Below are 22,469 nucleotides of genomic sequence, written 5' to 3'. Positions count from 1 at the left end.
CCTCTCCATTATACAACAGTTTCCCATAAAGATAAGTTTTCCATTCTTCCTAGACCATGATGTTATCTCTGAGGAAGAAGGTAAAATGCTACTTAACACTTCCTGAAGCCAATTCGGAACTAAGCCAAGTAACTGACCCTTCGTTGTCGAAGCTCCATCACATTTAATTCCTCCAGCAATACTTATGAAATGGGATAGCTTTTTTTTTTTTTTTTTTTTTTTTTTTGTACCAGGGATTGAACTCAGAGGCACTCAACCACTGAGTTGCATCCCCAGCCCTATTTCATACTTTATTTAGAGACAAGGTCTCACTGAGTTGCTTGGTGTCTAGCTTTTGCTGAGGTTGGCTTTAAACTTCTGCACCCAGCAGGATACCATTTTAGAGATGGGGAAACAGAGACATATGGAAATCATGCAATTCATCAAAAACACATACTTAAGTGAAAGAACCTGAATTAAAATTTGTATATGTGGGCTGGAGCTGTGGCTCAGTGGTAGAAGAACGCTTGCCTAATGCGTGTGTGAGGAACTGGGTTCCATCCCCAGCACCACATAAAGAAAAAAAAAAAAAAACTAAATAAGCAAAATAAAGGTATCCTGTCCCTGTAACTCCAAAGTCCATGCTTTTACACCATCTTACAGTGGTGCCTTCATTAAAGGCAGAGTGCATAATAGTCAATAGTTATGGTCAGGACTGCAAAAAAAAAAAAAAAAAAAAAAAGCTACGTTTTTAAAGGAGAAAAGTCTCTTTAGAGCCATATTACAAGGTCATTCCCATGTCACAAGATGTATAGTGACTGGATGCTGCTTCTGAAACAAAATTAGCATACAACATGCAAATACACATAAAGGAACACTGTCCTGAAAAACCAAAAATAAATGTTACCACTTATTTACTTTGAACCAAAACATGTAAAATATGCAAAGATTTACTTCCATAAATCATCTGTACTATAATACCATATAACCCACTGTTCAACTATTTCAGAAACAAAATCTGCGCAAGTCAAATACTTGGTCCTTTGGGGCAAAAATCAAACCTCTACATTTCTCCCATTAGTAAACTAGACTGAGGTAATGGCTCAGCGGTAGAATGTTCGCCTAGCACGTGAGAGGCCCTGGGTTCGATCCTCAGCACCACATAAAAAAATAAATAAATAAAATAAAGGTACTGTGTCCATCTACAACTAAAAAATAAATATCAAAAAAAACACAATCATTCAAGGCCCTATTTCATTTCTCATAGTATCCTCAAGAATGCAAATCATTTCATGTTTTCAAAATGTTGTAGATGGAGAATGCAAGTAAGCAGTTAGTCACCACTGACACTCTATATTACAAGACAGATCTAAAAATAAAACTTGCATCTATAACTCAATATGCTCAATTCCACTAAATCACAAGGCCTTCTGAAAAAAAGAAAAACCCAGGATATATAACGAGTTATCTTCAGGCCTCAGCAACTCTTCTCAGATTAAAATTGTTAAAAAAAAAAAAAGGCTGTGGCTGTGGCTCAGTAGAGCACTTGCCTAGCATGTATGAGGCACTAGGTTTGATCCTTAGCACCACATACAAAAATAAATAAAATAAAGGCATGCTGTCCATCTACATCAAGGGAAAAAAAATTTTTTTTTTTAAAGTTTTCATGGGCTGGGGTTGTAGCTCAGTTGGTAGAGCATTTACCTGACATGTGTGAGGCACTGGGTTCAATTCTCAGCACCGCATAAAAAATAAATAAGTAAAATAAAGTTATTGTGTCTGTCTACAACTAAAGAATAGTTTAAAAATATATATAAAAAAGTTCATTCTGAAACTAAGTTATTTACATTATTTTTGTGTGTTTGCATGGTACTGGGAACCTTGCATATGCTAGACAAACGCTTTACCACTGAGCTATACCTCCAGCCCCAAACTGATTTATAGTGCTTCCTATCAGATACCTCAGAAAAATAACTCAAATAATTAACCTAAAATAAAAATTTAAAGCCACAAACTTCATAATATACATGTGATAACAGCACTGAGTGACTAAATATATGCAAGTTTTAGATCAAGATATAAACTGACCAACTGCTTACCCAGTTCCCAAGGTCTATGAATAGTAATTAGTAATACCAATAACCAAGCAATCTTGTTTCCTCATCAAAACTATTAGCAAACCAATTTCTTTTTTTAAAAAAGTAGTTAAGAGAAAAGACATTTGGAGGAAATATACAAAACATGCTCTATATTTATTTATTCCTCTAGGTTCTATTTCTGGATTAAGTAATCTACCAATCACATTTTCCAACCCAAAGGTCACAAACTTGAACACAAGAAGCAGCCTGGTAAAAAAACAAAAAAAGCTATTAATTGTACTGAACAAAAACCATGTCCTGCTTAAAAGAATTACAATTCAAATATTTAAAACACTCTGTTAACATGTTGTGGCTAACTGGATATGCACAAAAAAAAAAATCAGATTAGAGGGGCTGGGGCTCAGTGGTAGAGCACTTGCCTAGCATGTGTGAGGCACTGGGTTCAATTCTCAGCACCACATATAAATAAAGGTCCATCAACAATTAATAAAATATTCTTTTAAAAAAATTCAGATTAGATCCCTACTTCACATTATATATCAAAGGTAATTTTTTCAAGCAGACTTAAGACCTAAATATAAAAAACAAATTTCTAAAACTTCTTTTAAAAATATGGGAAAGGGGGGATGGGGACGTGGCTCAAGCGGTAGCGCTTGCCTGTGTGCGACAGGGGTTCGATCTTCAGCACCACATACAAACAAAGATGTTGTGTCTGCTGAAAACTAACTCTCTCTCTTTAAAAAAAAAAAAAAAAAAAAATATATATATATATATATATATATATATATATATATATATATGAAAGGGGCTGGGGTCATAGCTCAGTGGTAGTGCGCTTGCCTTGCATGTGTGAAGCACTGGTTCGATTCTCAGCACCACATAACATAAATAAACAAAATAAAGGTATGATGTCCATCTCCAACTATAAAAAATGTTTTTAAAAATATGCCAGAAACAGTGACAATGGAATACGAAAAAGATCTCAAAACATAAAACACACCTGTAATCTCAGCAACCTGGGAGGCTGAGAGAGAAAGGAATGCCAAATTCAAAGCCAGTCTCAGCAACTTACTGTCTCAAAATAAAAAATAAAAAAGGGCGGGGATACAGCTCAGTAGCACCCCTGGGTTCAATGCTGGTACCAAAAAATAAATAAATAAAACACAAAGGATACAAACCAATAAGGAAAAAGTGAGAAATCTGATAATCATTTCTATTCAACAAAGTAAACTGCTGAGAGCCATAGCCAAGTAGGAATGACACATGGCATTTCTGGGTTGAAAGGTGACCCTGCTCAGGGATTAGGGTGGCTCCAGGTTTAGGGTGGATCCTGCTGGGAATAGTGTGGCTCCAGGATTAGGACGTATCCTGCTGCCCACTCTTTGGAGTTCCCGTTGAGTTCTCGCAGGGTTCTGAGAGAACTGGTGCGTGGAGCCAGGTAGAGGCAGTGTGTTCACAGGAAGTGTGGGCAGAGTGTCCAGGAGAGTTCGGGAATAAAGAGTTGCTGTTTGAATCTACAAGGCTTCGTGGTGGCTCGGTAATTTTGTGCCCAGCCAGACTGTGGCAGTAAATCACACATAAAAAGTTAATAAGCCACAGAAAAAAGAAGATATCTGCAATTCAATTAACAGATATTATCAGAATATGTAATAAATTAAAATCAATTTAAAAGGACAATCCAACTGGCTGTGAAGAGCATCCAATTTGAAAAAACAGAAAACTGAACAGTCACACATTTGAAAACTGCTCAATCTCGTAATTAATCAAGAAAAATAAAAATTAAGACAATGCAATACCAATTCACTCTCATCTAATTTAAACATTTAAAAAAAATTTGACCATGCCATGAATCACAAGGTTCTGGAAAACCTCATATACTGTTGCATTTTTTAAATGCAAAATAATATGAATTTGGAAAGCAATCTAACAATATCCAACACTGCAGGGACAAGTGCATGGAGTACTGTGGAGTGGTTTGCCACTCAGACGCCCGTAACGTATGCCATGTATGCAGTACTCCATGCACTTGTCCCCACCAACACAGTTAAAAATTCCCACAATTGCCAAAACCTTCAGCCTAATCAATAACTGCACTTCCAGGTAATTTACTCTAGAGAATTTGATTTCAAACTTAATAAGCACAGATAAATGCAGGTACTGTTAATAAAAATTTCACAATTTATCTTTATTGTCTGCAATAAATCTGATATTTATCTTTTCTATTTTAATCCCTAAAATGATTTCACAACCCCCTGAATCACAACATGTAGTTTAAAGCACAGGGCTGGGGGGGTGTAGTTCAGTGGTAGAATGTTTGCCTAGTACTCATGAGGTCTTGCATTAATGTATTTACTATTCTTTTTTCTCATTTTAGAATATATTCCTACTTATTTTTACTGTAAAACAATATACCATATTACACCAGCATCAGCCTCATATAGTTTGTATTTACTGAATCACTTAACTACATCAAGAGGCCATGTCAAGTGACTGACCTGTACCATTTGGTTTGTGAGTACACTCTATGATGTTCAGACAACGAATCACCTCAAGACACATATCTCAGAACACATCTCTATCATTTAGTAGCATGTGACTGTTTAGTCTAGTAGGCAGACATCCAAATTCTTTTTTTATCAGGGGTGGTGTTATGTGCTTTCAAGAGCCAAGTGAACACAAAAAGGTGGAGTAGCTTCATCTAAAAGCCCTTCAGTTGGTGGCGCATGCCTGAAATCCCAGAAATTCAGGAGGCTCAGGTAGGAGAATCACAAGTTCAAGGTCAGCCTGAACAACTTAGTGAGGACCCAAGCAACTCAACAAGATCCTATCTCAAAAAATAAGGCTGGGGGTATAGCTCAGCAGTAAAGCACCCCTGAGTTCAAACCCTTATATTTGGGGTGGAGGGGGGAAGCCAGGTATGACGGTGCACCCCTGTAATTACAGCCACTACTGAGGCTAAGGCAGGAAAATCCAAGTTGGAGGTCAGCCTGGGCAATTTAACAAGATATGTCTCAAAATGAAAGTTTTAAAAACGGCTGAGGATATAGCTCAGGGGGAGAATGCCCTTTGGGTCCAACCCCCAATATCACAAAAAAGAAAAAGGCCTATTTCCCAGTTAGAGTATGATGCAAATTCACTGCCTATCAGATTTTAAAAGAAAAAAAAACTAGCAATGGCATGGAAAAACTAGATATCACCCACATTTCTATTAAGAGCGTACACAGCTATGACCTTCTGGGTGGCCATCTGGTAATATAAGATGAATGTGTATTTTGATCCAGTAATTAGGCTATTAGAAAATTACCATAAAGAGGAAATTAGCATGCAATAATTGTATCTATAATGAATAAGGACAATATATGACACATTTAAACAATCTAGATATCCAATAAGAACACTAGTAAATTACAACACATCCATTCAACAAAATCCAACTATAAGAGTAAGGGCTGGGGATGTAGCTCAGTGGTAAAGTACATGCTTAGCACACACAAGGCCCTGAATTATTCCATTCTCAGTACCACCAAAAGAAAATACATACACACACAAAAGAAAAGAAGAATCTATGCAGATTTACTAACTGGAAAGTTACCCATGAATATTAATTTTTAAAAACACAACTACTATGAGCCAAGATGAGACCACCTGCCAAGCTCCCCAGTACTGTTTCTGGTCACATTCAGAAGCACAGCTCATGCCATAACTAAAAAGTGTTGGCAAGTGTCAGAGGTGTGAGTTTTCTGAGAAGTGTTCTCTCTCTGCAGATTCAGCTGGCAACCAACAAGTCCAGCAAAAACTAAAACTAGCCACCCAGAAACCTCCAGCAGCCAGTTGGCAACCAACATGTCCAGCAGAAACAAAAACTAGCCACCCTGCCACCTTCAGCAGTTAGAGTCTAATAAAGTAGATTTGCTGGCCTAAAGTGTTTCTACAGCAATATAATATTCACTACAAATCCAATATGAAGATTTTCAGATTACAACCAAATAACCCAGGAAAGAATTGAAAGAACTGATGATACTGATAGCCCAGATTGGTCACTGCTGCCCAGAACATTTAGATAACTTTCCTCAAGAGCTGAAGTATCTACTCTCCTACAATTGGCATGCCTTGAATCTAGACCTTCCAATAATATTTTGCAAAGCTATGATCTCACAGAGAAATGAGAATCCCATCAATGCATCAAGCTTGTAAGAGCTCCTCTTTGAACTTCTCTTGCCATAAGCTTCTGACACTTTACATACTCATATCATCACTAAGAATATATCAGATCCCCAAGATAAGGGGAAAATATGTAAGTGCAAAACACAAGAACAAAGAAGATATCATAAAATATCATAATTTCATGTACATCATGTCAAGAGACAATCATGCAACTGTGCAACTAAGATATGAGATATCTGACCTCTACAGAAGACACATCTGGGATATGCCAAAACTGTCTTATGTTACCACAACTGCATGTTTCTATAAGGTCACCAAGATATTGGTTGTGCCTTGATATTCTTCCTAGGATAAAATGAAAAAGAAACAAACAGAACACAAGCTCAGAATCTGAGGAGCTGGACTTTGTGGCACATCCTTGTAACCCTAGCCACTGGGAAGGTTGAAGCAGGAGGATCACAAGTTCAAGGCCAGCCTGGGCAACTTAACAAGACACTGTCACATAAAAAGGCCTGGGGATGTTAGAATGCCCCTGGATTTAATGTCCAGTACTGGGAGAAAAAAATAATAATAATCTGAAGATAAAGGCTAACAACAGGAAGAGAACTACTAGGCCAATATACCATACAGAAGAGAGGTGCCAAACACAAAAGACTGTGAAAAGGTATGAAACTGCCAAAGAACTGGGTGTGTGGTGGCATACACCTGTAATCCCAGTGACTCTATGACTGAGGTAGGAAAATCGAAAATTCAAAGTCATCCTTGAATGGGTAACTCAGTGAGACCCTATCTCAAAAAATTTTTTAATAAAAAGGGATGGGCTACTACTCAGAAGTAGTAATAGGGACAGACAGACATGAGTGGTGGAAACATGACATTAAAGGAATAAATCTATAAATTGATCCCAATGTGCTGATCCCCACATGCTTTCACTTTTAAAAAGCGATTTACCTGCAACCCCACTTTGCTTAAGTAAACAGAATATGTTGCATTCTTCAGAAAACTACCTGTTATCTGCAGGAGAAATGCAGGCTGGAAATGCTGATAAGAACATAAGCCACTTGAAGGACCAGGGCTTTGTGACCTTTACAAAGACCAAATCTCAGAACTCAGTGAGACAATGATAATTACCCTCAACCATAAAGTCTGAAAGAACAGGTTCCAATTATAACAGGTCAGCATAGGCCAAAGTGGTCATGGCAGAGTGGACTTGAAAGACTGATGTTATCCTGCTGTCAGTCAAAAGTCAAAAGGTGAGCTGGGCACAGTGGTGCACACCTACAATCCCAGCACTCCAAAGGCTGAGACAGGAGGATGCCAAGTTCAAAACCAGCTCAGCACTTACCAAGACCCTGTCTCAAAATAAAAAATAAAAACACTGGGAATGTAGCTCAGTGGTAAAGTACCCCGGGTTCAATCCCCTCTACCAATAAATAAAGTACCCCCAAAGCTTATTAAAAAAAAAAAAAAAAGGTGGCACCCTTGAAAGAAAGATGGGTCACCAACAGTTCTACTGGAGCCACCTGCAAAAATTTGGTCTCGCTCTTGCTGCGTGTGTTCAAACGGAAATATGGCCTTAACGTGTACCAGCAGTATTTCCGGCAGAACGCGAAGGATATAGGCTTCATTAAGTTGGACTAAGTGATCTTCCTCGAATGGATTACCCAGTGAAGGAGAACATGCTAATTCTTTGAACATAAAATAAAGTTTTAAAAGATTTCCAAAAAAAAAAAAAAAAGTTAACAGATGGACCTGCGCAAGACTCTGGAACCCCCAATAAAACTGGAGGCAGGAGAGTGTGCATTATCTCCCCTCTCCGAGAGGACACTCTCTCCCTTAAAAGTGTCCCCTTTCTCCTTCCTGATTCCTTCTTATAAACTCATGCCTGTAACTCTTGAACAGCGTGTCTGAATTTTTTTTGACTCAACAAGAATCAGGGTTTGGTATGTATGTCAAAATATATTCTACTGGGGGGCTGGGGCTGGGGCTGTGATTCAGTGGCAGATCACTTGCCTAGCATGTGTGAGGCACTGGGTTCGATTCTCAGCACCGCTTATAAATAAATGTATAAAATAAAGGTCCATCAACATCTAAAAAATTTACATATATATATGTATATATATATTCTACTAGGGCTGGCATTGTGGCTCAGCGGTAGAGCACTTGCCTAGCAAGTGGGAAGCACTGGGTTCGATTCTCAGCACCACATAAAAATAAATAGAATAAAGGTATCGTGTCCAACTTAAAATAAAATAAAAATAATTCTACTAAAAATAAATTTAAAAATTTTTTTTAAATCTGGCTTTAAAGAGGAGCCTTCGCCCTGCCTCAGTTTCCCAGAGCCCCCAGCCTTGTAGAGTACCCCTGGCTTCAATCCCCCATACCAAAAAACAAAAATAAAAACCCTTTAAAAGCCAGGCATGAGTGGGGCACACCTGTAATCCCAGCAGGAGGATCGTGAGGCTAAGCTAAGGCAGGAAGATCGGGAATTCAAAGCCAGCCTCAGCAACAGCGAGGCATTAAGCAACTCAGTGAGACCCTGTCTCTAAATAAATTACAAAATAGGGCTGGGCTGAGAATATGGCTTAGTGGTCGAATGCCCCTGAGTTCAATTCCCAGTTACCCGCCCCCCCCCCAAAAAAAAAGCCAGGCATGGTGGTATACACCTTTAATCCCAGGAACTTGGGAGGCTAAGTCAGGAGGATCACAAGTTCGAGGCCAGCCTCTCAACTTAGCAAAACCGTGTCTCAAAATGAAAATTAAAAGGCTGCAGAAGTAGCTCTACTGAGCTAAAAAGTATCCCAGGGTTCAATCCCCAATACCAAAGAAGAAGAAAATGTCAAAGAAACAAAAGATTAAAACCCAGGTGTAGGGGCTGGGGTTGTGGCTCAGTGGTGGAATGCTTGCCTCACATGTGTGAGGCACTGGGTTCAATTCTCAGCACCACATATAAAAAAAATGAATAAAATAAAGGTCCATCAACACTAAAAAATATTTTAAAAAACCAACCCAGGTGTTAACTTTCTCCTGTTCACTTGAAAACTTTCAGCTATTTGCTTGATTCATGTTCCCCAACGTTTTACACAAGACACTGAAGCAGCTAAAAGAAAAATAGGATTTTTTTTGGAGGGGCGGGGTACTGGGGATTGAACTCAGGGAAACTTGATCACTGAGCCACATCCCCAGCCCTATATTATATTTTATTTAGAGACAGGGTTTCACTGAGTTGCTTAGCACTTCGCTGTTGCTGAGGCTGGCTTTGAACTCAAGATCCTCCTGTCTCAGCCTTGGAGTGGCTGGGATTACAGGCATGAGCCACACCTGGCAAAATAGGAAATGAAGACAATGCTTGAGAATCTCATCTCCAAGTTGGTAGAAATTCATGAGTTTTCTGGCTTTTATGCCTTTGGGCAAAAGTTTCTGCAAGCACACCAAAAAAAAAAAAAAAAAAAAGAAGAAGAAGAAGAAGAATCTTTCTGTTTGCTGAACAAGAATCTTATCACCCAGTAGTCTCAGAGATCCTTCAGTCATTGCTTATGACTATAACCAACCATTCTGGGGAGGTCATATCAGTAAGAACCAATGCTGTAAAAAAGATAACTCAGTGTCCTCTAGCCATGACTGGAAGAGCTTCCTTATGACCTGGTCCAATAAAAAACACAAAGATAAGAAAGTGATAATATCTGATGGAACTTTGATTCCATTCTTCCAAATCCTCAGATGTTGCAAAGAAATTTCAGAGTAAACCCAGAGAGGCCTCAATAAAATCAAAAGTGCATGAATATGGAGAATTAGATGCTAAAGATTACATTCCATGATTGGAAGTTGTGAAAGAGGAGAAGCCAACAATAATAAGGATGGATGGGGAAACACTAGCCTCAGGGAAGAAGATGCTGACAGTAAATGAGTTAATGTGCAACACTGTTTCAATGAAGAACAGCAAGAAATCTCCAAGAAGTTGAATAGCATGTCCATAAGCAGAGCATCAAAGCTGCAGGATGACTTTCAGAACATCTACATGGCCCAACTAAGGAAAAAATTCACTGCTGACCCCAGGCAAAGTCCAAAAATGGAAATATATTGAAAAGATAATGATGAAGACCAAATTACTTTTTGGAACCTACGGTCATCATAATAAAGCCAAAATCTGGGGCACACACCTGTAATTCAAGCTACTTGGGAAGCTGAGGCAGAAGGGTTAATTGATCCCAGAAGTTTGAAGCCAGTCCGAGCAACATATTAAGACCCTGTCTCAAAAAAATGATTTCTTTAAAGCCAAAGTCTGACAAAAAATTAAAGACTAGGTAAGACCGGGGTTGTGGCTCAGTGGTAGAGCACTTGCCTAGCATGCATGACACATTGGGTTTAATCCCTGGCAGCACATAAAAAAAAATAAAAACAAAATAAAGGTATGATAAAGACTAGCAAATAAAATGGCTGGAATGATGAATCAAAAAGAATTTGAGTAAGAATACCAAATGAATCCATTTTCCAAATTCAGAAAATAGCCCCCTTTCCTCCTCCCCACCCCCCCCAAAAAAACAGGTTCCTTAATGATGATATAGAATCGCCAAGATGTTTGGTCAAAAGATAAGTATCCCGCTGGGCATGGTGGCATACACTTTTAATCCCGAGTGACTTGCAAGGCTAAGGCAGGGGGATTGCAAGTTCAAGGCTCACCCCAGCAACCTAGTGAGACCCTGTCTCAAAATTTTAAAACACGGGCTGAGGTTGCGGCTCAGCAGCAGAGTGCTCGCCTAGCACGTGTGAGGCCCGGGTTCGATCCTCAGCACCACACATACATACATACATAAATTAAGGTATTCTGTTCAACTACAATTAAAAAAATTTTTTTTAATTTTTAAACATGCCAGGCACAGTGACCCACACCTATAATCTCAGTGGCTCAGGAGGCTGAGGCAGGAGGGGATTGCTAGTTCAAGGCCAGCCTCAGCAAAAGTGAGGCACTAAGCAACAAATAAAATACAAAATAAGGCTGGGGATGTGGCTCAGCAGGCGAGTTCCCCTGAGTTCAGTCCCCAATACTGCCCCACCCCTGAAAAATCTTAAACATTAAAAAATTAAAAGGGCTGGGGATATGACTCAGTGGTTAAGAGCCCCTGGGTTTAATTCCCAGTACAAAAAAAGCACATCCCTTTGAAGAAAAACAGCTAGCACTATGACATTTTTCAGAGCCAGCCTCAGCAACAGCAAGGCACTAAGCAACTCAATGAGACCCTGTCTCTAAATAAAATACAAAATAGGGCTGGGGATGTGGCTCAGTGGTGGAGTGTCCCTGACTTCAGTTCCCAGTACCCCCACACACCAAAAAAAAAAAACAAAAGAAATAAAATCCAGGAAGAAGCTGGGCATGGTGGCCTATAATCCCAGCAACTTGGGAAGCTGAAGCAGGAGGATCACAAGTTCAAAGCCAGCCTCAGCAACTGAGCAACTCAGGGAGATCATGTCTCAAAATTAAATGGGCTGAGGATATAGTTCAGTGGTGAAGATCTTCTGGGTTCAAACCTCAGTACCAAAAAAATAAATAAATATTATATATATCCATCCATCCCCCAGGAGTAGCCACGTACAATGGCACACATCTACAATCCCAGTTACATAGAAACTGAGGAAGAAGGCAGCCTTCACAACTTGGCAAGACCCTGTCTCAAATAAAATAAAGGGCTGGTGATATAGCTCAGTGGTAGAGAGCTTGACTGGCATATGCAAGGTTCTGGGTTCAATCCTCTGTACCTTAAAATAATGATGATGATAATAATAATAATAATAATAATAATAATAATAATAGTCTGGAAACACTATATTTTGAAGGAAAAAAAGCTCACACTGCTGAGCAATGACCAGTTTAATCCCATTTAAAAAAAAAACATTCTGCAACACAAAATGAGTTATGATATTAACTGTGGACTAATTAACAACAATAGATTGGTATTGGTATTCAACTGAGCTATATATATGCCGCAGTAATATAAAATGTAAAGAATACAGGAAATAGGAGGGGGAATATAGGAATTTCCATACTATCAGCTCAAATTTCTGTAAATCTAAAACCGGTCTAAAAAATAAAATATATAAATTCCTTTAAATTCCCCATATGGAGACAGATTTGCAAGTTAACTACTATATAGGAGAAAAAAAGCTAGAAAAATCTACATATGCTTCCAGTGGTCACCTACAAAGAATGATACTGAAAAGAACATATCCCTCAGCACTGTCTCAACTTTCTACATTGAGCATTAATATAAAGAGAAGCACTGCAGCATATTAGCAGCTTGGATTCTGAATCAGACTACATGGACTCAAATTTCAGCTCCATGATTTACCTAGCTAATAAACTTTGACACTTACATAAATTCTTCATTGCCTCAGTTTCCTAGCCTGTATAATAGGAATAATAGTATGTCCTCACAAAGCTTTTGGGGAAATTAAATGACAGTACATGCAAAATGGTAGAAAATTGGTACATAATAAGTGCTCAACAAATGTTAATCATTATCATCAGGAGCAAGCGTTATTATCCCTGAGTAGTCTTTTTATATCCTGATTGGTAAAACAGATGAGGAAAATTTGATTCATGAAGATCCTTTCTAGCAAAATCTTCAATGCTGAAAATATAAAAGCAATCAAAAGCCAATAGAAATAATCTTAAGATATCTTTTTTAAGAAAGCATATTACAAACCAACATTTAACAATATGAGCCTATTTACATAAAAATCACAAGAGACTCTGTAAGGATAATCACACTCACCAAAAATCCTCTGAATAATTTTTACTTCCTCCTTTATACTCCTGGCTTATTTTAATTTTCTGTGCTGAATAAGCATCATTTTCAGTTTGACAATTTTTTTCTACTAAAGGCTAGATAGTAAGAATTTTGGGCCTTATAGGCCATATTGATCGCTGCCACAACCACAAAAATATCTAAAACTACTAGATACGGGTTAGTTCTTTGGGGGAAAAAACCAAAAACTTATTTACAACAAAAGACAGCACAAAGGAATTAGCTTGCAAGATATAAAACTGACCTTCCTCTGAAATAAATAAAATATTCCCAGCAACTTGGGAGGCTGAAGTATGAGGATAACAGAGACCACTCTTGGCAACCGAGCAAGACTTGTCTTAAAATAAAAAAATAAAAAGGGCTGGGGATGTCACTCAATGGTAGAGTGCCCCTGGGTTCAATACTATTAACGAAATTAATGTATTAATTCATACAATGAGCCTAGGGCCCAAAAATCTCTTTAAGTTCTGGAAATCCTACTCTCATTCCTAGTACCCAGGAAGAAAATGAAATCTGCTACTAAGTAGCCAAAAGTCTAGATAGAACTATATACTTGTGGTTAAGCAGTAACAAGTAGAAACTAAAACAAAGATGCCTTTCATATTTACTTTGAAATTTTTTTCAAATTTCTTAATTCACCACCAGTTGCCACCACTATGAAAGTCTCAACTCCTGATAAAATAATTTGACTTTACAGAACATCACTATCAGCACTCTGACAAATTTGTAAAAAAGAATGAAAACATCCAGGAATTATCTTCTGAGTGTGAGAGTCAAAGAGTGGTGAAAGGACAAATTAAGGTGGCCTTAGATACAAAAGGACATTTAGAACTTCAGAAATGACAAGGTTTAAAATCTCCCCTCAAAAAAATGAAGCTTGGAGCAGGGGCAGTGACCCCTGCGGAGGATCCTAGCTATTTGGGAGTCTGAGGCTGGAGGATCACAAGTCCCAGGCCAACCAGAGAAACTTTGCAAAACTCTTGGTCTCAAAATAAAAAATGGAGGGCTGAGGCTGTAGCTCAGTGGCAGAACCCTTGGCTAGCATGTGTGAGGCACAAGTTCGATCCTTAGCACCACATAAAAATATATAAAAGCATTCTGTCCATCTACAACTACAAAAAAATTTTTTTTAAATAAAAAATATAGCTAGAGGTGCTGCTCGGGTAAGTAGAACACACTTTCTTAGCATGTGCAAGGGTCCTGAGTTCAATCCCTGTATTTTCAAATAAACAAAGTTTTTGAGTTGAAGTTATTTATTTTAACATTTCACTAGGGAAATTTTTCTGATCAAATAATTTTAAATGTTATGAGAGATTTCTTGGCGTCTTCAATGGTTTCTTCAGGAAGGGGGGAGGTCCGTTTTTGGAAGATTATAGTGGGGATAATAGGCTGAGAAAGCCAAAGTCCAAAAACTTAAAGACCAAGAGATCATTCTACTAAAAAAAGACAGACCCAACAACCTGCAAAGAAGCACTGTACTCTACAAAATCCCAGTTGGTCATGTAATGTTTTTACCAAAATTCGCCGTTGGACTATCTCATGAAGTTGTCAAGCTCCGGAGTTCAAAGTTTAAATCAAGGTTAAAAGCCGAAAGAAGAAAAAAATATATATCCGTTTCCAACTCAAACTTTTTCAATAGGACCCTAAAAACTAACTAGTAACCTTGTTATCAGCAATTTCAATTTCATTGACAGATAAACCAAAGGGAGTTTGAGAGAACAGGATCCAAGCAGGCGATCTGAAGCGCCATCTAAGAAAAGGTAAGGAAAATCTTCCTACTCCTGTCAGGGTAAAAGTAATGCGGAGCAGAACCCATGCAAAGCCCGCCACCAAAGAAATTCCTAGAAGTGATAAAAGACACGTAAAAGAAGGAAGAGCAAGCAGATTCTCTCAACGGGCAGTATAGAAGAGCAACTGCATCCAAAGGCGACGACAGCTCAGGGGGGCAAGGGATTTATGACCCTTTGCCCAGAGGGGCGAGCCGGAGGTGGGCGCCGGGCAACTGTGACAGTAGTTGCAAGGAGAGCAGACCCAGGCCCCTCACGGTCGCCCCTCCAGCTATCGCACGCTGTGTAGGGCAGAGGTCACAACTACCGGGTCCAAGTTGAAGGCTGGGAAGCAGCGCGCACCCTCCAGCCCGCTCCGGGCACACTTGCCCCCTCAGCCCTCACCTCCTCCCAGACACGGAGCTCCCCCTCTGCGCCGGGGAAACGGCACTCGCACTCCAGAGAGCCTCACCGGAGGTCGTCGCCGCCTCGCCGCACGTCTTGGACTCCTCGCAAACCACCGCTGAGGGGAAGGGGAAGGAGGGGGGAACGGAGGAGGGAGGGGGCCCGACCCGGTGTAGCCACCACCACTGCCGCCGCCGCGATACCGCGTCTGAGATCGTGCTTGCGCCGCCGCGACCGCCGCCGCCGCGTCTCTCCGCCCCCACGACCGCACGTCGCCGTGACGCGCATCGCACGAGGAGGTTCGAGCCAATAAGGCTATATTCCGTGCGCAGCCGCGCTGGCCCAAACCGGAAGCTGCCCCTCTGACTGCTCTAAAACCTCAGTGCATCTTGGGAGTTGTGGTTCAGTCAGGAACTCAACGTAAACAGTGCTGGGCGTCTAGGGACCGAGGAAGAGCGCTCCGCCAGCGTATACACAACTCTTCATTTTTTTCCTGTCACGGAAAAGGGAAGCAGTTCAGAGTAAGGAGCAAGAGGCCACCCCGGCTCTCAAACGCTTTTCCCGGTCACTGTGGTTACGGGATACACCTCTTGGGCAGAAGCCACAATTTAGGGATTTAGGCTGGAGCGTGTGTTTGTGCCAGTGGGCAGTGTAAGCCTAGGCGTCGGCTTGTGAAGGTTTCCGAATTCCGAAAGCGTTAGTCAACTCTTGCCCCAAACAGTAGCGTTTACCTTTCATTACTTTATTAACATATAGTGATTTTTGCCCTAGTACTTATTAAGTATATATTTATGAACCCATTAGTACTTAAAATTCATAGAATGATTTTTTTAATTTTTTTTTTTTTATGTAATGGTCAATCAGAAACTGCTCAAGCAATATGTGTCTGTGGCCATTTGATGTGGAGAGCAGGCCGTGTCCTGCTCTGAATTACTCTTTGATGTATAGAACATCAGTTTTTAGGATGTGCCTAACCTTGAGATACTCCATTTTGTAAAGCACTACTTTGCCATAAGTTACTTCAGTTTGAGTACAGGTGTCAAGGTAGAATGACTCCACACCTTATTTTTACAAGTAAACAACTATCTTCTGCCGGGCACCATCATAAGGCACAAATTCATAAATAAATGTACCAACTTACCAAACTAAATTAAGGAGTATCTGGACATGAAGACATCCCACATCATATGTGGAACACCCAGACACAGGAGCTTTTCAACCTCTCCAGGTGAGAACTCCACACTCAAGACCCAGTAAAAGAGAGCACGCCCCACCCCACCCCCAAGACTGGATATCGCAGCACCTTGACCCCCATCACCTGGTTTCTCATCAAGGGTCTTGCCCAGGTAAATCGCTACAGCGATTAAGGTCCGATGTCCTGTTCCCATTATGCTATATTTAGCAAAGTGTGGGTTCTCCTGCCTATGATGACCATGCTTGGCCCTCTCCAAGCTGACATTCTGAAACTGAAACTGCTGTCCTTCTGGCCCCTCTGCTATCACAACTCTGCTCTGGTTAGTTCATTAATATCCTCATCTGACCACCTACGGTGACCCTTTGACTCTGCATTCATATCTCTCTTCCTGTGCTCTTGGCACAGCATCCTTTAAACTTGCAGCTGCTTTAACCCTTTCTGTGTCCTGTTTATATATCATTGTGAAGTATGTATGATTTGAGTGTTATAGATATTAGAAATTAAGATTGGAATAAAAGAACCTGTGATTTTCCAGCTTATGACAATAAGGTGACCCACAAGTACTCAGTGAACTGCCACTAATGAAAATGGTGTAGCCTGTGAATTTATTGTTATTGGATGAATGGTAGAAAGACATAGTAGAAAAACACAAACGTGTTTCCTCTACATTAATGACAGCATACTCATGACAAGTGATTTTTTTTTAATATTTATTTATTTTAATTCTCGGCGGGCGAACACAACATCTTTGTTTGTATGTGGTGCTGAGGTTCCAACCCGGGCCGCACGCATGCCAGGCGAGCGCGCTACCACTTGAGCCACATCCCCAGCCGGACAAGTGATTTTCTACAAGTGAGTTTTTGTTTTATACTGGGGATTGAACCCAGATAAGCTATATAAGCTGTTTCCCAGTCCTTTTTAATTTTTGAAACAGAGTCTCACTAAGTTGCTTAGGGCCTTGCTAAGTTTTTGAGACTGACCTTGAACTTATATTCTCCTGCCTCTGCCTCCCACAAGTGAGCTTTAAATTCTGCTCAACTTCTTTGAAATCAGGAAGTGGTATAGGTACTTATTCTGTAAGAAAATGAAGTACAAGGGTTGAATTGCAGATGAAAAACAGTTCCTTCACATTCAGTCCTAGGAGGAATTTTCACTCTCTTTAGGATAAATAAATGTCTAACTATTAAAAACTCATGATATCGGTTGAAGGAAATCCATGAGCTCTTAGAGCAAGCCAATGCCCACAGCTTATTGTCCTTCCTATTGGACCACAAGAAGGGAAAACAAAGGATGCTGGAAATAGTTTTATGGGACTCACATCCAATAAGCTGGAGTCTGATATGTAAGGAAAGAAAAAAAATAGAGAACTCTTCAGCCTAGAATGTCAATTTTAAGTAATTCACTAGTTACTAAAATCACAAAGCATGACTAAGATGGCCTTAATGCCATCTAAGGCCCACTCGCTTAAGCTTGAAGAGGTAAAATTAGTAGAAATAAAATTAAAGGAACTAAATTTAAGGGAACTAATTCTCTTTAAAGGATAGTTTACATTGGAAATTAAGTTATCTTTTTTTAAGTTTACATAATTTGTGAAAGACATAGCAATAATGATTTCCCTGTTCCAGGTAAAGACAAAGCTTCAAGATTAAATCAAGGAAAACAATTTCACACTTCCACAACCCATCAGAAACAAAATGCAGGCATTTGAGGATTATAAATTTGACCCATTATTCCAACTCACATAAAGCAAAGAAGAACAAGATTTTCAGGCTTAAGAAGGGTCTACTAAAAGTGAAAGAGCTATAGAAAAAAAGGTGGGGGGGGGGGGCTGGGGATGTGGCTCAAGCTGTAGCGCGCTCGCCTGGCATACGTGCATCCCATGTCCCATGTTTGATCCTCAGCACCACATAAAACAAAGATGTTGTGTCTGCTGTTAACTAAAAAATAAATATTAAAATTCTCTCTCTCTCTCTCTCTCTCTCTCTCTCCCTCCCTCCCTCCCTCTCTCACTCTCTCTTTAAAAAAAAAAAAAAAAGACACACAAAACAGATTCTTCAAGATCTCAAAGTTTGGGCTGGGGATATACCTCAGTTGGTAGAGTGTTTGCCTCTTATGCTCAAGGCCCAGGGTTCAATTCCCAGCACCCCAAGAAAGAAAGAAAAAAAAATCTAAAAGCTTTCCTACATTCCTTCCTCTTTATGAGTCTGTTTTAGTCTATAAAGGAAAAAGTCCCTGGTGCTGAAACAGCTTTAAAAGAATCTTATTTTCTTACACCTCACCTTGTTCTCTGTCACTTTGATCCCATTCCCAAGTTACTACTGGCAATTCCTAATGCTCCTATAATGATGAAACAAACCACATTATTTCTTCAAAACACTCACACCTTCTTAGCTAACAAGGATATTGCTAACAAGGATATTGCCACCCTCCCTGAGCTGAGGGGCACTCCCCTAAATCCCATGTCCATGGATGACTTCACATTTCTCTCTTACCTAGATGTCAGCATTCCAAAGCAGATTTCTCAGGCCTCCCTCCTTGACCATACTTCAGTTACCAGTCTTTATACATGGTCTTCTAATTAGCTGTCCGAAAATCAAGGGATCTTAAGAATTACTATTCTCTCCATTTTTTATGGTGTCAGACTTCTGAATAGGAAAGTGGAGTCCATCTTCTGCAGCACCAAAAAGACATGTCTTTCCACCCTTCCCCCATGCTAGTCACCAGTGACACAACAGTTCCTAGTGGCACAGCTTGCCTGATGCAGTCATCTCAGCAATTACCAGATGTTGACATGAAGGAAACATTTGGGTGAGTAACATTCATAATCCAGTGTGGCCTCAGTGACACTACAATGTTACTGACATGATGATACAAGACTTAACCTCCATTATGATATGCAAAGCAATAGCCAATGAGAATTTGAGATGTATCTAAATCGACCAACAAAGGTGCAGTTTTCAAATCAAAACAGTCTACATATCATTGTGAATTTAAATTTGTTTTTATAATTGGATTTTGTTGCTTCTCCTGTAAAAAAAGAGAAATAATTGTATTTTTCCCATTCAGAAACAATTACTGTTTTGAGGGGAAAATATATTATTCTGCTAGTGAAAACCAAAATTTGAAAGACCTATCTTTGAGTTTTTAAAAATTTTTTAAAGGGAAATGAACAGTTTCATCATTACAAAAACACCTAAAACTAACCTAAACTCTTAGTTTTTCCTCCAATATCTATCAGCTTTCAAGATGTAAACATTAGGCTGGGGATGTAGCTTAATGGTAGTATTAGCTATAGAAAATGAAAAACCCCAAGATAGACCTAGGAAAAGGGAGTGAAAAATAAAGTCATTCATTGATAGCATTCATCTCTTTAAAGATAAATCCTTTTCAGATACTGGCCACAGGTGGGGAGAAAGTGTTTCATCAAATCTAAACTGATAATCTCTGGGAAACATTGATCTTTTCCAAGATAAATCCTCTCCAGGTGCTGACTAACAACCTCCAACCCAAAAACCCAAATTCCTGAGTACCCAAACTGACATGCTCACTGAAACACCTTAGTATAACCTATATAAGCCCAAACTCCTCCTTTAGCCAGTGGCTCATTTTCCACCAGGAAAGTGGGGGCCTCAGAGGCGCTTCACACTGTTCCTGCTTACCTCATTCCTGCATGAAATTTTGTTCCTGAATAAAAGAGCTGAGCTGATCTGTGAAGTTTGCTTCCCGCCCAGTCTTTTTGTGCTAACAGGTAGAGTGTTTGCTTATCATGCCCCAGGCCCTAGGATTGATCCCCAGCACCAGAAAAAAAAAATTGTGTGGGGTGTGTGTGTGTGTATGTGTGTGTGTGTAAAAACATTAGAACTGAAGAAAAAAAATGTGAATAATATAGAAAGTGGATGATAAAACATAGCAAACCAAAAGAATAAGGAATGTCAGATCATTTCCTGTGATTGTCATACATATACATACATATACACGTGTGTATATATTTTATACGCATACGTGTACATATATGTGTGTATATATGTATGTGTGTATGTGTGTATATATACATTCATATATATGTACATATATATATAAATCCAGTCAGCTAATTTGGCTTCCATGGTGTTAGCTACCTTGAAAATAGTAATCTAAATGGCAAAATTAGAAGGAAATATATAAATATATATATTCCATCTTAATTATAATTAAAGATATCACTGGTATCAAAGAGTTCTATTGTTTAAAATCATATTAATCTTAGATTTGAAAGTTTACAAGCAGGGGCTGGGTGCAGCAGTGCACGCCTGTAATCCCAGTGGCTCGGGAGGCTGAAGCGGGAGGATCGCAAGTTTAACCCAGCCGCAGCAAAAGTGAGGCACTAAGCAACTCAGTGAGATCCTGTCTCTAAATAAAATGAAAAATATGGCTGGGGACGTGGCTCAGTGGTCGAATGCCCCTGAGTGCAATCCCTGATGCAAAAAAAAAAAAAAAAAAAATTACAAGCAGGGAGTTCTGAGCTCTTGTAGAAACTTCATAACACACTAAGTTCCCATTTGTGCCAAATTGCAGTCATGTTTAAAACTGAAAATAAAGAGCAGTATAAACACCCTCATAATTACATGAATTACATTAGTAACTCCTCAAACACAAGTTGGGTGACATAGCCCTGGGGAAGGAGCAGAAGTCAGAACATCATTACTGGCTATGCTGCCAACTGACTCATTGTTTAACTATGTCCTGTGCATTTGCTCTTGTTAAGCTTTGATATCCTTGTCAAATAAAATTAAGATGTCTCTGAATACATGGTTTTTTTGTTTTGTTTTGTTTTGTTTTGTTTTGCCATACTAGGGATTACACTCATTACCTCATATATACTGGGAAAACACTCTACCACTGAGCTAAACCCCCAGCCAAATGCAGTTTTTAAAAATAATTTTTTTTTAAAGTGTATGTATTAGGAGAGAGTTTTGCCTTAAAGTGACTCATTTAGACAATACCAATATTATTGTGATGATCATTTGGAGAAATAATGTTGTTTTTTTTTAAATATATTTATTTTTTTAGTTTTCGGCGGACACAACATCTTTGTTCATATGTGGTGCTGAGGATCGAACCCGGGCCGCACGCATGCCAGGCGAGCGCGCTACCACTTGAGCCACCTCCCCAGCCCCTTTAAAAATAATTTTATTGGTGTATTATAATTATACATAATAGTGGGATTCATTGTTATGTATTGTTAAGAATGCATGTTTTAGGGCTGAGGCTGTAACTCAGCAGCAGAACGCTTGCATAGTATGTGTGAGGCACTAGGTTGGACCCTTAGCACCACATAAAAATAAACAAACAAAATAATGCCATTCTGTCCATCTACAACTACAAAAATTAAAAGTAAAAAAAAAAGAAAGAAATAGATGTTTAGAAAAAAAAGAATGTAAACAAAAAAGATATACAAACTTTATGAATGAAGCCTGTGGAAAAGGGCGGAGAATAAGTCTAGAAAAGTAGATGTTACTTTTACCTGTAATATTTTATTTCATCCATATGGAAAAAGATAAAGCAAATAACAAAATATTTACATTTATTAGTGCTTACTGATATGTACATGGATATGTATTAGAGGTTTCTCTGAACTTTCTTTGTAGTTATAAAAACCAGCTTTATTGGGGTATGCTTTGCATGTAATACAATGCACCTGCATGCCCATTTGTAGTCAACAGCCCCACTCCTAAACCTGGCTTCTAGCAATCACTAGAAAAAAAAAAATTTTTTTTTTTTTTGCACCATGGATTGAACCCAGGGGTATTTAACCACTGAGCCACAAACCTAGCACTTTTTTATACTTTATTTAGAGACAGTCTCTCTCTAAGTTACTTAGGGCCTCACTAAATTCTTGAGGCTGGCTTTGAATTCATAATCCCCCTGCCTCAAGCTCCCAGACTGCTGGGATTACAGGCGTGCAACATCACAGCTGGCTTCTTTCTTTCTTTTTTTTTTTTTTTTTTTTTTGTGATGCTGGGGATTGAACCCAGGGCCACATGCATGCAAGGCAAGCACTCTACATCCCCAGGCACAC

At 39.3% G+C, this 22,469-nt stretch overlaps 1 protein-coding gene and 1 long non-coding RNA gene across 4 annotated transcripts in view; one reads left to right on the top strand and one right to left on the bottom strand.

The window, feature by feature from the left end:
• The window catches only part of ADIPOR2 (adiponectin receptor 2), an 84,055-nt gene extending 68,602 nt beyond the window's left edge, over positions 1–15,453 (bottom strand). Inside the window, exon 1 of one of the 2 annotated variants that reach the window (XM_081311946.1) lies at positions 15,217–15,453. The gene's annotated coding sequence lies outside the window, so the exon portion shown is untranslated. The remainder of the gene's footprint in view (positions 1–15,216) is intronic. The other variant, XM_081311945.1, reaches the window with a different exon arrangement.
• A 134-nt stretch (positions 15,454–15,587) lies between these two features.
• LOC308658987 overlaps positions 15,588–22,469 on the top strand; it is a 60,296-nt gene continuing 53,414 nt past the window's right edge. The window contains exons 1-4 of one of the 2 annotated variants that reach the window (XR_014024268.1): positions 15,588–15,737; positions 16,445–16,562; positions 18,448–18,501; positions 19,053–19,219. This is a non-coding gene — a long non-coding RNA (uncharacterized lncRNA). The remainder of the gene's footprint in view (positions 15,738–16,444; positions 16,563–18,447; positions 18,502–19,052; positions 19,220–22,469) is intronic. The other variant, XR_014024267.1, reaches the window with a different exon arrangement.

This window comes from Spermophilus citellus (assembly GCF_964194105.1).
Source record: "Spermophilus citellus genome assembly, chromosome: 10".
In the NCBI taxonomy this organism is placed as follows: Eukaryota; Metazoa; Chordata; class Mammalia; order Rodentia; family Sciuridae; genus Spermophilus; species Spermophilus citellus.
The sequence above is the reverse complement of the archived record's forward strand: the minus strand, read 5'-3'. Positions and strand labels throughout refer to the sequence as shown.